A 12,416-nucleotide genomic window follows, 5' to 3' on the forward strand; every position below is an offset into this window, starting at 1 on the left:
CAGTCCCTTTCCTGTAGGGCTGATCCCAATTAGTGGACTGGTTGATTATTTGGTCGATAGACTGTTGGTCGACCAAGGTTTTTGTTAGTCAAGCAGTAGCAAATATCAATTTTTGTTATGGCACACAAGGCACCTGTCTGATTTGTGCCCATCTCAGAGAACTAATCCATTGCGGAGGCCGCGGGGAAGAATGGGATTGTGGCTAAAATGCACTTCTCTCTCCAGAATGCGCACTCTCCCGCTAATGTGTGAATATTCATTGTTTTATAACTTCATTTTGTGTATCGTTTGCATTTGATTGTTCGTGTCTATCAATTCCCCATTACATTTATCGTTCTTCCTATAATTTCTAATTTACAATGTTTGATTGGTTATGTTAATTTCTGTTAAATCATTCAATATATTATTATTTCACTCTCTTACCGTTGTCATTGTCGAAGTGGACACGTTGTTTGCAGAGCGCACAACATGTGCTACACTTGTGAAAAACAAGTTTTAGTTTATTTCATTCCATTTACGAGTTTTGTCAATTTAGTCATTGTCTTTCGTTTGGAGCGCTCCTGTCAATGTTGAGTATGGACGTGCACCTAATTACGCGAAGTAGGCCTATAGGCCACCTGTCCTGCGGGCCAATTTAGGCATAGGAATGTGCTCATTTGAGGATCTGATCGTATTTCTGATTGGCTTAACGCACCAGCACTAATGAGCTGTGGAGCTTCTCAAAGTAATGTTTTCTTCATCTCAGCAAGCAAATTAAGTATTTTTTTTCTTTTCTTACGGATCTGGCTGTTTAAAAATTTTCGCCTAAAATGACATACCCAAATCTAACTGTCTGTAACTAAGGCCCTGAAGCAAGGATATGCATATTCTTGGTACCGTTTGAAAGTAAACACTTTGAAGTTTGCGGAAATGTGAAAGGAATGTAGGAGAATATAACACAATAGATCTGGTAAAAGATAATACAAAGAAAAAACCAACCGTTCTTTATTTATTTATTTTTTTTCATCTTTGAAATGCATCAAAAAGGCCATAATGTATTATTCCAGCCCAGGTGCAATTTATATTTTGGCCACAAGATGGCAGCAGTGTATGTGCAAAATTTGACTGTTCCCTTGAACCATTATATTTCTTTTCAAAATGTTGTATCAAGACTGCCCAAATGTGCCTAATTTGTTTATGAATAACTTTTCATGTTCAAAATTGTGCCCTCTCCTCTAACAATGGCATGGTATTCTTCCACTGTAATAGCTACTGTAAATTGGACAGTGCAGTTAGATTAACAAGAATTTAAGCTTTCTGCCAATATCCGATATTTTTGTTGTTCATTTTCTTGTTACTTAGAACCTCATGCTAATCGCATTAGCCTACGTTAGCTCAACCGTCCCATGGAAGGGACACCAATCCCGAAAAAGTTGTTTAATGTATTTAAAACATCTTTCCAGCTCTCTCCTGTCATAAAATAGGCCTACCTGATGAACTCTTATCCCTTGCGCAAATAGCCTACAGCTGTGTCTGTCCCGAGCTCACTGGCGCAGGAAACTTTTGAGGGCCCAGCATATTTTATACAATGTTACACGTTTGCTAGGGTTTGTCAGACCCAAGTTGATAGTTGATGCAATGTTTCAAGTTCATTGCAGACAGGCCATTCTTAGCCAATGTGTTTTATAGGATATTTAGATTTTTATCAGCATATTTTCGACCTGCAGGCTGCAATGTTTTATTTGTTGGCTTTATGTAGGCTATTTTTATATAGCCAATTAGGCAATTTAAGTTACTTTTTAGTTATGTATAATTTTCATTTAGATAGTCATTGTCATGCGGTTAATCAGAATTCTGAGATACGAAGATGTCATTATAAGTGAAATGAAACTGTTCCACAAAAAATTTGCATATGAAAACCATAACTAGCATGCAGATTGGTAGACATGGTAAGATAAATTGGCATTTCACATGTGAAAGGTTGCCTATTACCGGCAACTTCAGGAGAGTAATGTCAGAATCTGCAAAAGCCAGCAGGACGAGGATGGTCAGGTTGTTTTTTTTCTTCTGGTTATCTTGATCTCTGGCTCCCTCTTGAGTCATTTGTGTCTTATTTCATCAACCGGTGCACTTAAAGCATCATACATGCCCAATGCATATAGCTGATTTTATTAAAACACATAGGGTCTGTCTATATATGGAAAAATACATAACATTTCGACCAACTGATTGGTCAAAAGAGCAGCTGACTTTCGTTAAGCCAAGATTTGTTTTAGTCAGGGACAACCCTACTTTCCTGTCTCCCTGGCGTGGATTGCGAAATCTTAGTAGATTTGGACCCTTTTACCTCTTCAGATGACTCCCTGTGTGCCTTTTTGTTAGCTAGACGTCTTTATTTTTAGATTGCGAGAGACCGATACCTGTATTTTGTCCAAGATCCCTTTGAGAGGAAGACAGGACACCTCTATCTCCCTAGTATTGCTTTCATCACCCATCAGCGTGAGTTCTCGTGTTGCTGGGATGGAAGCTGGACATTTTGAAGCCATTATGAAATGCAGTACAACAATTAAGACCAGCTTGTGCAAGTTAAAACCACAGTAATCAGTCTGTTGCAAGGATCCTTACTAATCAACAATATTCTTCAAGTGAGCTTCCAATTTCATTATTCAGCACCAATCTTGTTGCATAGTTTCCTTTCATGTGCCTCCTATTTAAAGGATGTCTAGCTCTACAGACCTGTATCTGTAACTTTATCAATGCATTGTTATGATTGGATATCCTTTTGTCTAGGCTATATTTCACATGGTTTCTTTGTGCTCTTCTCAGTTTTTGTTGATATGATTAACAAGCCAGGATCACCAATGGGGTCTTGCTCAGAGTGAAATATCATTTCATGCCTGTAAATGTTCTTCAGTTTGTTTTTGGTCTTTCAGTGTTGTTTGGAAGTATTCAGGAAATGTCGCTGGGAAGATCCTGATTGGCAAGGAGCATGAACATGATTTGCATGATCAATGGGTAGCCTAGACGTTTCCTTCACCCTCTTCTGTAAATCCTAAAGTCTCCCTCCGGTGTCATGGCGTCTGCTGCAGTCTAGAGATACTGTAGCCTATAGATTTTGGTCAGCAAAAACGTCATTGCGTTACTATTATTGCTATTGTTCCATTTTGCCCTCTCACGGTTAATTTTTGACAAAGAAGCGAATCAAATGTTCTTGTTCGTTTTGTTGCTCTAATGCTACTATCAGTACTGCAGGAACTTGAGAGAACACTTGGAAGTTGTTTATCTCAAGGCTCAGTAAAATCCTGCTCTTTTCTTTCATTCTAATCAGTCTGCTTTGTTTTAGAGTGGTTCAAGGACATGGTACTGTAAACATTGCATTTGGAGTGTCCTTGCTGAAAGGAGAAGTTCACTTTATTTTAACCAAATCAGTATTTTGGATGTATATTGAACAGAAATATGAACCCAACATGTAAAGTGTTTGTCCCATGTTTCATAAGCTGAATTAAAATATACCAGAAATGTTCATTCTCTCAACTTTTGTGCACAAATTTGCCTTGATGACAGCTTTGCACACTCTTGGCATTCTCTCAACCAGCTTCACCTGGAATGCTTTCCAACAGTCTTGAAGTAGTTCCCACATATGCTGAGCACTTGTTGGCTGCTTTTCCTCACTCTGAGGTCCAACTCATCCCAAACCATCTCAATTGGGTTGAGGTCAGGTGATTGTGGAGGCCAGGTCATCTGATGCAGCACTCCATCACTCTCTTTCTTGGTCAAATAGCCCTTATACAGCCTGGAGGTGTTTTTGTGTCATTTTCCTGTTGAAAAACCAATGATAGTCCCATTAACCGCAAACCAGATGGGATGGCGTATCACTGCAGAATGCTGTGGTATCCATGCTGGTTAAGTGTCAATAAATCACAGTCAGTGTCACCAGCAAAGCACCCCCACACCACCACACCTCCACCTCCATGCTTCACGGTGGGAACCACACATGCGGAGAATATCCGTTCATCTACTCTGCGTCTCACAAAGGACACAGCAGTTGTAACCAAAAATTTCAAATCTGGACAGATTTCCACCGGTCTAATGTCCATTGCTCGTGTTTCTTGGTCCAAGCAAGTCTCTTCTTATTATTGGTGTCCTTTAGTAGTGGTTTCTTTGCAGCAATTGACCATGAAGGCCTGATTCACGCAGTCTCCTCTGAACAGTTGATGTTGAGGTGTGTCTGTTACTTGAACTCTGTGAAGCATTTATTTGGGCTCCAATTTCTGAGGCTGGTAACTCTAATTAACTTATCCTCTGCAGCAGAGGCAACTCTGGGTCTTCCATTCCTGTGGTGGTCCTCATGAGAGCCAGTTTCATCATAGCGCTTGATGGTTTTTGCGACTGCACTTGTAGAAACTTTCAGTTCTTGAAATTTTCGTGATTGACTGACCTTTATGTCTTAAAGTAATGATGGACAGTTGTTTCTCTTTGCTTGTTTGAGCTGTTCTTGCCATAATATGAACTTGGTCTTTTACCAAATAGGGCTATCTTCTGTATACCACCCCTACCATGTCACAACACAACTGATTGACTCAAATGCATTAAGAAGGAAAGAAATTCCACAAATGTACTTTTAACAAGGCAGACCTGTTAATTGAAATGCATTCCAGGTTTACACCTCATGAAGTTGGTTGAGAGAATGCCAAGAGTTTGTAAAGCTGTCATCAAGTTAAAGGGTGGCTACTTTGAAGAATCTCAAATATAAAATATATTTGGAGTCAACACTGTTTTGGTTACTACATGATTCCATATGTGTTATTTCATATGTTTGATGTCTTCACTATTATTCTACAATGTAGAAAATAGTAAAAATAAAGAAAAACACTTGAATGAGAAGGTGTGTCCAAACTTTTGATTGGTACTGTGTATGTCTCTAAGAGCTTAGCAGACCAAAATTTTGCAATATTTGCTCATTTTATTATTTTTCATGCTCTGTAAAGTTGGTTGTTGATCATTGCTAGACAGTCATTTTCAAGTCTTGACATAGATGTTCAAGCATATTTAAGTCAAAACTGTTACTAGGCCACTCAGGAACATTCAATGCAGTCTTGGTAAGCAGCTCCAGTGTAGATTTTGCCTTGTGTTTTAGGCTATTGTCCTGCTGAAATGTGAATTTATCTCTGTCTGTTTCAAAGCAGACTGAACCAGGTTTTCCTATAGGATTTTACCTGAGCTTAGCTCCATTCCATTTCTTTGTATCCAGTAAAACTCCCCAGTCCTTGCCGATGACAAGCATACCCATAACACTATGCAGCCACCACCATGCTTGAAAAGATGAAGTGGTACCGTAATTTCCGGACTATTAAGCGAACCTGAATATAAGCCGCACCCACTGAATTTATTATTATTATTATTATTTTTTAACATAAATAAGCCGCACATGTCTATAAGCCACAGGTGCCTACTGGTACATTGAAACAAATGAACTTTACACAGGCTTTAACGAAACCCGGCTTGTAACAAAAATAAATAGGCTTTAACGAAACACGGCTTGTAACAACAACAACAAAAAATTAGCAGTAAGCTTTAGTTGTCTTTTTGCACTGAGTCAATTCCTCACGCTGCTGTTTCCAACGTCTTATCATCGACTCATTAAGACTAATGCAGCAGCTCTATTTCCTTTTCCAACAGCCAGATCAATCGCCTTCAACTTGAAAGCTGCATCATATGCATTTCTCTGTGTCTTTGCCATGATGAGGGTGACAAAATGACTACCGTAATCAGAATGATGGGAAGTTTGAGAGCGCTCGATTTAATCTAAACAGTAAACCAAAACGTTTTTTGACCTTAACCCGTTCGGCAATTTCATTGGTCTAATGAAAGCTTCATGCCGCCAAAAAACTGAGCACGTCACAGAATGTGTTTTTTTGGAGAGAAAAAAATGGAAAGAGGGAAAAATCCATATATTAGCCGCGTCATTGTTTAAGCCGCGAGGTTCAAAGCCTGGGAAAAAAGTTGCGGCTTATAGTCCGGAATTTACGATACTCTGTGTTGTTTTTTAGTTTTTTTGTATTCAGGACAAAAAGTTAATTTCTTTGTTAAATTTTTTGCAGTATTACATTAGTGCCTTGTTGCAAGCAGGATGCATGTTTTGGAATATTTTTTATTCTGAACAGTTTTCTTTCTTTTCATTTCTGTCAGTATTGTAGAGTAACTGCAATGTTGTTGATTCATCCTCAGTGTTCTCATATCACACCCATTAAACTCTAACTTTTTTTAAATCACTCTTGGCCTCATGGTGAAATCCCTGAGTGGTTTCCTTGCTTTCTGGTAATTTAGTTAGGAAGGACGCCCGCATCTTTGTGGTGACTTGGTGTATGGATACACCATCCAAAGCCTAATTAATAACTTCATAATGTCTGCTTTTTTATTTTTGTCCATCTACCATTTATGCCCTAGTCTTTGGTTGAATCTGTGCATGAAATTCACTACTCGACTGAGGGACCTTACATATTAGGGGTGTGAACATTTAAACGACATTGGGGTTGTTAACGTTTAGAAAAAATCACTATCTGAAAAAGTATCAAATTAAAGTCACAGTGCAGTTAGCACAAAACTACCACCAACAGGCCCCGATGTATCATCATAAAGGGAAACATTGAAATAAAACAAATACCTAATACAATAAAAGATATGCATCTTTCAAATTATTTGCGACGGGTATAAAGGACTCCGCTTGGACTGGGCGATAAATCAATATCAATAATTATCGAGGTAATTACTTCCCTCTATAAAGATATAAAACCAATTAGATTCATTTTCGATAATGTCGATATAGAATAATTAGGTACAGCAGTCCATTTCACCTCTGTGACGGCGCAGGAGCGTGCGGAGAAGTGACAATATGCACGTGGAGGGGTATACGCCCACCGAAAACCACTTAGCACCTCGAGTGATGGAGTAGCCACTATTAACCACGAAAAATGAGTGATGTAGGCGAAAACAGTGGCAGTGATAGCCATGGAGAAGGAGCAGCTTCCAACGAAGAAATGATTGATTAAAAGGGTTAAACTGTTTCAGTAATTTGGAAGTGGTTTGGCTTTTTGAAGTCCGACAAAGAGCAGAGCAATGTTCGGTACAAATTGTGCCGTAGACCGGTGGCTACGAAGTCTGGTAGTACAACAAACATCTTTCAACATCTGAAGCAAAATCACTCTTTGGAACACGCAGGACGTTTGAGTTTGCGCCACGTATTGATAAACGCCCCTCAAGCACCAGCCAATCTAGGGATGTTTGCCCGACGCAGTCAACACTGACAGCGTTCATGCCCTACAAGCAAACATTGAAAAGACAAAGACATCACAAATGCTATTATGCATTGCTAAGGACATGCTACCAATTAGCACAGTTGAAAAGGAACAACTTCTTATTTACAATGACGGCCTATCGGGGAACAGTGGGTTAACTGCCTTGTTCAGGGGTAGGACGACAGATTCTTACCTTGTCAGCTCGGGGATTCGATCTAGCAACCAATCGGTTGCTGGACCTACGCTCTAACCATGTTTTGTTCAGGCATTCTTGAGTTTGAAGCAGATATGCACCGTTTAAACATTATTTGATTAATATTGTGATAATTATCGTTATCAAATGAAAAAATCTATATAGATATCGTGATAATTTGTTTGCCATATCGCCCAGCCCTAGGCTCCGCACATCTTTATGGCAGTATGACAGGGAAGCGACAGAAACGCTATAGGCTACTTTGAGAAGGTGATGAATTGCACATTTTGCAAGGTGGAGTTGCGCTACAGTGGCAGTACATGTGCAAGACTGAAAGGGACAACTCAACCCGTTGCTGGCACAGTGCAATAAGGGACAGAGTGAGTAAATCATAGCTCTGATTAACAAAATTATTGCAGTTGATATGCAGCCATGGTCAATGGTAGAGGATGTCTGCTTCAATAGCATAATGGCATATCTAGAACCAGACTACAAGATGCCATGTCGTAAAACTGTGATGGCCCTGATGGAGAAATTGTGCAATGATTGCTCTGCAAGTACAAAATGCAAGCTCTCAACCACCATCCGTGGGCAGCAGGTAGCCTAGTGGTTAAGCGCGTTGGGCGAGTAACCGAAAGGTCACTGGTTCGAATCCCCATACCTACTAGGTGAGTTGGTGGGGGACAGTATTAAGGTGAGTGCTGTCTGGTAGGGTTTCATCTAGGTACCACAGCCACAAATTTAAAAGTGTCTATATCGGGGGAAAAAATGCTTAAACACTTTTTGTTTTATGTTAGCGTTAGGCATAAAGTTAGCAGTGTGGTTAGATTTAAAAACACATTTTAAGAGGAGAAATTGTAGAAATAGGCAGGATTTGTGGCTGCAGTAACTAGTGACGACCGGTAGGTGGACTGCGTTAGATTGAACTGCATTGCCCCCTCACGGTCATATGCAGAACCACATCTGAATTGTGAATTCACATAATTTTTATTTATTTTTTTACATTTAAATCAGTGGTAACCAACCTTTTCTGAGTCAAGATCACTGACTCAAAATGCAAGCCTACATCTACTGCACAGATTTTTTTTTAAACATGACTTAAAAAATGTAAGCCTATGCAACATTAACCTATTTAAAACCGTTATGTAGCAATGAGGTTTGTAGTAGGCTGTGTCCAATATATTGTCACTGCATGCTTGAATTGCCATGCCAATATTAGTCTCAGACCATTTTGAAATTATATTTCAACATTTTAGTTATATGATCACGCTGGTAATCGATCATTTGTTGTATTATTTGTGAGTCACAGCTGAGTGAGCATATTAATTATATTTTTTATGGCCTGCATCTGATGGTCAGTCTGAGGGGAGTAGCGGGGAGGCTGCCTCTCACCCGACTCGCCGTCGTTCTGCTCTCCCTCCCTCCGCAGAGAAAAGGGGACACAGTGTTACAGCTGATGGGGAAACTCAAGTCGCGCTGCATTATTTCTGCCTCATGCACCAATTCATGTTGTTAATTCGATGTCCAGATAAAGTGAAATATTACTTGATATAAAAAGAGACAAGCCGTTAATAATAACGCAAGCTTCTCTAAACACTTTGCTATACTCATTCATTGCAGCTGCAGTGCTGGTTGTAGCATGGGTCGAAGTAGGGAGAACACACATTTTATGGCTTATAAAAGTGTTGAACAAAGTGTTGACAGTGCTGAATAACAACTTAAACAGCAGTTTGCTGTATTCATTGAGTCTCTCTCTAGTCATGGTTTTATATACACTGCTCCAAAAAATAAAGGGAACACTTAAACAACACAATGTAACTCCAAGTCAATCACACTTCTGTGAAATCAAACTGTCCACTTAGGAAGCAACCCTGATTGACAATACATTTCACATGCTGTTGTGCAAATGGAATAGCCAACAGTTGGAAATTATAGGCAATTAGCAAGACACCCCCAATAAAGGAGTGTTTCTGCAGGTGGGGAGCACAGACCACTTCTCAGTTCCTATGCTTCCTGGCTGATGTTTTGGTCACTTTTGAATGCTGGCGGTGCTTTCACTCTAGTGGTAGCATGAGACGGAGTCTACAACCCACACAAGTGGCTCAGGTAGTGCAGCTCATCCAGGATGGCACATCAATGCGAGCTGTGGCAAGAAGGTTTGCTGTGTCTGTCAGCGTAGTGTCCAGAGCATGGAGGCGCTACCAGGAGACAGGCCAGTACATCTGGAGACGTGGAGGAGGCCGTAGGAGGGAAACAACCCAGCAGAAGGACCGCTACCTCCGCCTTTGTGCAAGGAGGAGCAGGAGAAGCACTGTCAGAGCCCTGCAAAATGACCTCCAGCAGGCCACAAATGTGCATGTGTCTGCTCAAACGGTCAGAAACAGACTCCATGAGGGTGGTATGAGGGCCCGACGTCCACAGGTGGGGGTTGTGCTTACAGCCCAACACCGTGCAGGACGTTTGGCATTTGCCAGAGAACACCAAGATTGGCAAATTTGCTACTAGCGCCCTGTGCTCTTCACAGTTGAAAGCAGGTTCACACTGAGCACGTGACAGACGTGACAGAGTCTGGAGACGACGTGGAGAACGTTCTGCTGCCTGCAACATCCTCCAGCATGACCGGTTTGGTGGTGGTGTGGTGTGGGGTGGCATTTCTTTGTGGGGCCGCACAGCCCTCCATGTGCTCGCCAGTGGTAGCCTGACTGCCATTAGGTACCGAGATGAGATCCTCAGACCCCTTGTGAGACCATATACTGGTGCGGTTGGCCCTGGGTTCCTCCTAATGCAAGACAATGCTAGACCTCATGTGGCTGCAGTGTGTCAGCAGTTCCTGCAAGAGGAAGGCATTGATGCTACGGACTGGCCCGCCCGTTCCCCAGACCTGAATCCAATTGAGCACATCTGGGACATCATGTCTCGCTCCATCCACCAACGCCACGTTGCACCACAGACTGTCCAGGAGTTGGCGGATGCTTTTGTCCAGGTCTGGGAGGAGATCCCTCAGGAGACCATCTGCCACCTCATCAGGAGCATGCCCAGATGTTGTAGGGAGGTCATACAGGCACGTGGAGGCCACACACACTACTGAGCCTCATTTTGACTTGTTTTAAGGACATTACATCAAAGTTGGATCAGCCTGTAGTGTGGTTTTCCACTTTAATTTTGAGTGTGACTCCAAATCCAGACCTCCATGGGTTGATAAATTGGATTTCCATTTGATTATTTTTGTGTGATTTTGTTGTCAGCACATTCAACTATGTAAAGAAAAAGATTATTTCTTTCATTCAGATCTAGGATGTGTTGTTTAAGTGTTCCTTTTATTTTTTTGAGCAGTATATTTTGAAATCTTACAGTATCAGCGTTTCTGCACGCTTGAGGCTTCTTTTTACAGTCTATGGCTTGAGGAAACTGCAGACACGGTGATCTGAGCTATCTGATTGGCCAGCGGTAGGCCTGTAGGTGCACTTGATTTTGCTCTCTGGGCCTGCCAGGTAAGCGCAGTTCTACCTTCAGACACATGAAATGGTTCAAATGGGAACACTTTGCCTTTCCAGCGCTAGGGCTGCTGAATCAAGTGCACCTATCACCAACAGCACACACACAAAAAAAAGACGACAAATATGATAGTGTGGAAATGATAAGAAATGAGTGAAGGAAATTAAGAAATTGATAAATGCTGAAAATGATTTTGGGTTGAAGTTTGATTGAACAGTATAAAACAGATAAAGTCCCATTTAAAACCACTTGGGTTTTGAAAATGTGTCATTGGTCTGATCGGTTAGAAATGATCCAATCACTGACTTTGTTTTGTACAACACCCCTCATTTTGACATCGCCACAAACGACTTCAATGATGGCAATATCAGACTGAAGTACACTATATATACAAAAGTATGTGGACAGCCCTTCAAATTAGTGGATTTGGCTATTTCAGCCACACCTGTTGCTGACCGGTGTATAAAATTAAGCACACAGCCATGCAATCTCCATAGAAAAAACATTGGCAGTAGAATGGCCTCACCGAAGAGCTCAGTGACTTCCTACAAGTCAGTTCATCAAATTTCTGCCCTGCTAAATTTCTGCCCTGCTAGAATCTCGCCACCATTGGACTGGAGCAGTGGAAACGCGTTCTCTGCAGTTATGAATCATGCTTCACCATCTGGGAGTCCAATGAACGAATCTGTGTTTGATGGAATGCCCGAATGCATAGTGTCAACTGTAAAGTTTGGTGGAGGAGGAATTAGTTCCAGTGAAGGGAAATCTTAATGCTATGGCATACATTTACATTCTAGACCAGTGGTTCCCAAACATTTTGTAGTCCCATACCCTTTCAAACATTCAAACTACAGCTGCGTACCAGGGTCAGGGTCAGCGCACCAGGGTCAGCGCACTCTCAAATGTTGTTTTTTGCCATCATTGTAAGCCTGCCACACACACTCTATACGATACATTTATTAAACATAATAATGAGTAAGATGATTGTGGACGACAGGAAAAAGAGGACCGAGCACACCCTCATCGACGGGGCTGTAGTAGAGCAGGTTGAGAGCTTCAAGTTCCTTGGTGTCCACATCACCAACAAACTAACATGGTCCAAGCACACCAAGACAATCGTGAAGAGGTCACAACAAAACCTATTCCCCCTCAGGAGACTGAAAAGATTTGGCATGGGTCCTCAGATGCTCAAAAGATTCTATAGATGCACCATCGAGAGCATCCTGACTGGTTGCATCACTGAATGGTATGGCAACTCCTCGGCCTACGACTGCAAGGCACTACAGAGGGCAGTGCGTACGGCCCAGTACATAACCTGAAAGGCAACTGCACATGGGGACAAAGATCGTACTTTTTGGAGAAACAAAAATAGAACTGTTTGGCCATAATGACCATCGTTATGTTTGGCGGAAAAAGGGGGAGGCTTGCAAGCCGAAGAAGACCATCCCAACCGT

General features: G+C 41.4%; 1 protein-coding gene across 3 annotated transcripts in view; it reads left to right on the plus strand.

The window, feature by feature from the left end:
• Positions 1–12,416, plus strand: part of LOC106613490 (arf-GAP with coiled-coil, ANK repeat and PH domain-containing protein 2) — a 118,684-nt gene that overhangs the window by 13,168 nt on the left and 93,100 nt on the right. The gene's annotated exons all lie outside the window — the stretch shown is intronic.

Source organism: Salmo salar, chromosome 10 (genome assembly GCF_965601325.2).
Source record: "Salmo salar chromosome 10, fSalSal1, whole genome shotgun sequence".
Classification (NCBI taxonomy): Eukaryota; Metazoa; Chordata; class Actinopteri; order Salmoniformes; family Salmonidae; genus Salmo; species Salmo salar.